General features: G+C 33.1%; 1 protein-coding gene across 1 annotated transcript in view; it reads right to left on the reverse strand.

The window, feature by feature from the left end:
• Positions 1–6,157, reverse strand: part of LOC132759774 (probable ubiquitin carboxyl-terminal hydrolase FAF-X) — a 60,430-nt gene extending 54,273 nt beyond the window's left edge. Inside the window, 1 exon segment of the mRNA XM_060751620.1 lies at positions 5,980–6,157. The gene's annotated coding sequence lies outside the window, so the exon portion shown is untranslated.
• Positions 6,158–6,382: the final 225 nt, after the last annotated feature.

Raw genomic sequence — 6,382 nt, forward strand, 5'->3', positions numbered from 1 at the left:
GGAGGTAGGGATCCGGGTGTTTTGCATGACATGTCATCTTATCATTGTGAACAATTATGCCAAGTTATTTAAAAATCCTTTGATCTATGAAAAAGTTCTGGACCTAATACAAATTATACCCTGTAACAGACTATGTTAAGCGTGACCTTGACCTTGGAGGTAGGCTGATCAAAATTACCACCAATGCATATAACACTAATGAAGTTTTACTTTCCAATCAATTACTAGCAACAATTTTTTTCTAACACAATCAAATAATTTTTTTCTAACACAATCAAATAATATTGACGACATGCATTATTTTGTAAAATATAACTTATTATGTTTAAAAGAAACAGAAAACTTTTGAAAAAGTAAATTGCAAATGTAAACACAGCCATTACGGTTGTAGCTAAGGTTTCTAGCTTTATTTGTGTCAGGAAATCAAATGTCATAAATCTTCTGTCACAAAATCTTTTCTTGCTATTCAACAGAAAGTACATGCTTTTTAAAGTTTTTTGATTGATTTTGGGCTTGTGTGGTTTACTAATTATCAATTTATGTATTTGCGTGTCACAGCTATGAATTTAAGATTGTTTTAACATTTTGATACTTGACTAAATTGACCGGTAAAACAAACAAAAGCAGATTAATGTTAGTCTGCAAGGGTTTTTTTACTAACAAATTGACACCGATAGTCGGCGTCTTCCCCTCAGTAAATAGCCGAGTTTTTCCCCAAAAATTCTTTTTTCCCTTTCAACTTTTAAAGCATTAAATACTTAAAAGGCAAAAAAAATTTTTTTTCCCTTTCAACTTTTAAAGAATTAAATACTTAAAGGGCAAAAAAATATTAAGTTTTTCCATTTTAGCAATATAGAGGATATTTGTTTGTTTGTGTGTAAGATGAAATTTTATTTCATCGAGTGGGCTTTAAAAACAGTATTCTCACGAGTGGCGTAGCCACGAGTGAGAATACTGTTTTTAAAGTTCACGAGATGAAATAAAATTACATCTTACACAACAAACAAACAAATTTTCTTTTTATTTTATGCTAAAAAACAAGTTTAAACGAAATTTCCATAATATCAACATAAATATTAAAATCTGTTTCCCCATTGAGAGCCCCATTTCGTGAGAATTTCTCATTAAAAACAAGAAGTCTTGAGCCGAAAAAATAAGTCCGACAATCAACATTAAATGACAGTGATATTATTTATTTTGTTTAAAAAATATGAATGATCGCTTGTTTTAATAATAAAAACAAACAATTCGTGTAGGAGAAAATTCCAACCATCCATCCATATTTCTGTTACCTACTGCGAATTTATATTAGACCTGGCTTTGTTAAATGTAAGCGGCAGCCATTTTTTAAAGTTGTGTATTTCACGGGAGGAAAATAATTTGTGTTTGATTCAGAGGGATATCATTTGGAATTGTTAGTCATACACCTTTTTAAAAGAAAGAAAACATATTTTAGGATTGAAACAGACAAAAATTAAGTGTTGACAGATGTGAAAACATGAAAAAAGCAGCTATGAAAATGGAAGACTTGGAACTTGCTCGGAACGCTGGGTTGGTTTACTTGTTCTACGAGCTGTAGCTGTCATTGCTTTTCAATTTTCATAAAGCATACGGCAGTTATTACTCGTAGGATACTTTAATATGCCCAAATGTCATCAAGAGCAGTTTGCATGTGGAAGGAATGTATTTTTCAGACTGTAAAAATGAAACAAAAATTTAGAGACGAAATTTGGTGATTGGAATTTGAATGAATAGAAGTAAGTTTTCTTCTTTTTATTACTTTTGACGTTTAAGGTATTTATCAATTTCAGCTTTCCTTTTTCTTTAAACAGCCTGACATTGTCAGAATTGTCAGCAAAAATAAAATTGAGGTACCACATGGGGAAAATCTTAAAAAAGTAGTTTCGTCATTGAAAAAAGTGAAATTATATTTTGATAATTTTCACTGTGAAATTACCAAATATAATTTTCACGGATAAATCAGTAATCCACTGAAAAGCATAAAATAAATAAACCCATCAATTGTAGCCCAAAATAACCAAAAACATTGCAGGTATATGAAAATGGGGGCTGCCATTTATTTCTTGGCTATATTCCGTACTGAACGATACTAATTCCGGAAATCAAATACTATCAAAATATCATCATTTTCTTGGTTATTTCTTTTAAGATCTTTTGTATTTCTAATTATGAATGACTTGTATGGAGCAAAAGTGTTTCACAGATATGCTTTTATACCTATACTATATTGAATTTCATACAAAAAGGGAAGTATAAAAATCATTCACCACCATGCATATTAAGATGTTGTACTGCAAATAATAATACTTTGCAAGATGATAAAGTATTTAAGGAAAAAACAGATGTTATTGTGACTCTCTACTATTTAGTTTAGTATACAGTATGTATAACATGATTTTCTGTTTACCAAATTTACAGAAATGAAGTTATTCTATTCTATTCTACATACATGTAGCTGTCTGGACACATGGTACTGTAGTGAGGACAATTTAGGTAATTTGATGCCCCCCTACAGAGGCCTTTAATACAAGTGACTACAATATCAAAAACTAGAACTATCACTAAATGTCAGGGATCATGCTAGACCTAAAATTTAGGGAGAAGTGACTTCTCCCTCCAGTGAAAATAGGGAGAAGTTTTTAGGGACAAGGAGAAGTGCATACGAACTGCATTTTTTTGAAGTGTTGATGTTCCATTTCATACTAATTTTTAAGATTGATTAACATTATGTGGAGTACATAACAGTTTATTAAGTAACTCAATGACAATAAACAGCAAAATTACAAATGTGGCAGTTTTTTTTTCTTCTATATCATCTTTATCATAGGTTTTGTGTAGCTTGTTTTGATTTTAATGCTGCAGCCATGTGATGTTGTGCTGAAATAAGAAAAAAAAAATATTTTAGTAAATCACTAGTAGGCCCCCAGGCTCATACATCATGTATTTCATCATTTACCCCAGAAATATTCATAGGGAGTGCGGAGTCAAAGTTCATATAAACTTATTAAGTTTATGTGGATGTTTTTTTTGTTTTTTTTTGAATAATTTTTTTTCTTCGACGGACTTTTTCTGCATAATGCATTAGATCTATCGGTGATACTATTTGCACCGGTCTTTTCCCCATTAACCAGCAAATGACATCAGTGTTTTATAATATATGTATGTTTACTTATAAATGTTCAAAAAAAAGTTTCCAACTTTCCAAATTGCTGAGGCAATTGTAAACATCGAAACATGTACAGGTGACAAACACTTTTGGGGACACGCTTTTGTAGATAATGTGTGAATAAGATCACTAAACTTACCGACTAATTAATGCAATAAGTATGCCCCCAATTTATCCTAATTGACATGAATGGCCGCTAATCTGTGTATTTGTTGTTTATTGATAATCAGTCGGCATTTGTCTATACCCGAAGATGTCAACCATTCAATTCCAACACTTGCTAAATTGTCTCGCTGCGTTTCATTGGCTTTCCAATTTTACCGACCAATGAAAATGCGTTTAACAAATTGCTTTGAAATAGGAGGAGCGTAAACAATTACCGAGCTGCTTGACACTTCAAAATTTATTGCAAGCGATTATTGAAAATTAGGGCGACTTTGTTTTCGCTTTTCTGAGCGATCCGGGCGAAATGGAGAGAAACAAGGCGACTTTGTCGCCCAAGTCGCCTAGAAACGTGATCCCTGAATGTGATTAATACCCCCACAAGACTGCTTTCCTTTCAATGTTGCATTTCCTTTCAATGTGGTTGGCCATTGATGAAGTTTAATTGAATTACTCTGTAATAAGTCCAGAAAGACAAAGAAAAGGAACAAAGGGTAATAACTCTATAAATACTGAAGATAGAGTTATAGTTCTTGTGCACTGCACTTCCTCTTATTGTGCTTGACCATTGTATGAAGTTGTTTTGAATTCCAATTAGTACGTTTTAAGTTATGCTCCTGACAAGGAAAAGTATCAAAGGGCAGTAACTCTGTATTTTATCAAAATGGAGTTATGGCTCTTGTGCACTGCACTTCCTTTTAATGTCCTTGACAACTGTATGAAGTTGTATTGAATTCCAAACAGTAGTTTTCAAGTTATGCTCTGGACAAGGAAAAGTAACAAAGGGCAATAACTCTGTAATTAGTCAAGATGGAGTTATGGTTCTTATGCATTGCACTTCCTCTCAATGTGCTTGACCATTGTATGAAGTTATATTGAATTCCAACCATTAGTCTTCAAGTTATGGTCCGGACAAAAAAGGCAATGGAAAAGTAACAAAGGGCAATAACTCTGTAATTACTTTAGATAGAGTTATGGTTCTTGTGCACTGCACTTCCCCTTATTGTGTTTGACAATTGTATGAAGTTGTTTTGAATTCCAACCAGTAGTTTTCAAGTTATGCCCCGGACAAGGAAAAGTAACAAAGGGCAATAACTCTGTAATTAGTCAAGATAGAGTTATGGTTCTTATGCACTGCACTTCCTCTCAATGTGCTTGACCATTGTATGTAGTTATATTGAATTCAAACTATTAGTCTTCAAGTTATGGTCCGGACAAAAAAAAGCAATGGAAAAGCAACAAAGGGCAATAACTCTGTAATTACTTTAGATAGAGTTATGGTTCTTGTGCACTGCACTTCCCCTTATTGTGTTTGACAATTGTATGAAGTTGTTTTGAATTCCAACCAGTAGTTTTCAAGTTATGCCCCGGACAAGGAAAAGTAACAAAGGGCAATAACTCTGTAATTAGTCAAGATAGAGTTATGGTTCTTGTGCACTGCACTTCCTCTCAATGTGCTTGACCATTGTATGTAGTTATATTGAATTCCAACCATTAGTCTTCAAGTTATGCTCCGGACAAGGAAAATGCAACGGACGTCTGGACCGACCAACCACCGGGTGACTCCTATATACCCCCCCAAACTTCGTTTTTGGGGGTATAATAAACAAACTAGCTATTTAGCTTGAAGAAGAACCTAGCTTTACTGTGTCAAATTTCAAGGTAACTACCTTTTAAATTGTTAAATTTACAAAGTATATGCAAAAATGTTCAAAAGGTGTCTGGTTGGTGGTCCAAAACCAGTAGCAGGATAAAAGTAATTTTGTTTGTTTGGTTTGACGACACATCAACACAATTAAGGTCATATGGTGATGAATAGAAAAGAAGATTTTGACTAACATTGGGTGTTGCAAACTGCAAAGCAACACCAGTGATCAGAACCACCATACTTGCTCGAGCTAAGAGATGCACAGACTCCATTTATTTGAACCCATTTAGTCACCTGTTATGATAATGCATGGATAAATGGTGGCTGCAATTCATATCCCTCAAACAGTAATGCATCTCCTAATTTATTAAGCTACAAAGGGCCGGGATAAATAAACAGTAATATTTTGACCCTCCTGCGACTCGAATCTGAACCTTCCGTGACTCTATCTATCCATCTATCTCTGAGTACTGCCAACCCCTCTCGCCAATGTTATAGGCAGGAAAACAAAATACTAAATAGAGATTGTAATCCTGATATACGTTTTTCAGTTGAAAATAAATTTATATGTCAACTTCTTCAGTTCTTTGGACATTTACAATTTCATCTATTTATTTTTATATAAGATTGAGACCCTTTTCTACAATATTTATGACAGCTGCAGTAAACACATGATGCTTCCCTAACTACTGCATTACTTTGAAATAAGGACATAATCAAAGTTTTAACTTTCACTTTCAAACACACAAGGGTCACGTCATCTCAGTTTAACAAACCGTACAAATCTCCGAGGTTCAAAGATTAATATTAACTTCAAGATATGCAATTACATTGTAATGAAAAAATGTTACAAGTTAAATGACAACATGGACCATGATGTTCAATCTTCGGCGTGACAGTTGCATGTCATTCAGTCAAAAATCAAAACATGGCCGACTTGCGTTCGATTTCCCAAATATTTTTTAATACATGCAAAAATTACCTTAACCAATTAATTTTCTTTGAAAGGAATGAACCGTAACGTGGAATATAAATCGCATCTGCGTTGTCAAATTGTTATGAACAACTTTTGATTTAAAAGAAAACGATTCAGAATCCTTTCGCAAGTTGTCAATAAATTCGGTAATGAGGTAATCTCGTCCGCACGAGATTTCATTCACTAATATTTATTTCTTTTATATTTTTCAATTATTTTACAATATCAACGAAGAAAATAAATTTTTATAGATGTTCAGATATTGAAAACTTTAATAAATGAAATAAAATTTAAAAAAAATAAAGGTAGGTGCATGGATTTTTTTCTCTGTGTTTGCCGTACATTATACCGTACACAAAATCAAAGTGCTGAAAGCACTTTTTGCGACGGGCATTGTATGTATGTAGTT

The sequence above is a fragment of the Ruditapes philippinarum genome, unplaced genomic scaffold (genome assembly GCF_026571515.1).
Source record: "Ruditapes philippinarum isolate M1 unplaced genomic scaffold, ASM2657151v2 ctg38_1_1_1_1, whole genome shotgun sequence".
Lineage (NCBI taxonomy): Eukaryota > Metazoa > Mollusca > Bivalvia > Venerida > Veneridae > Ruditapes > Ruditapes philippinarum.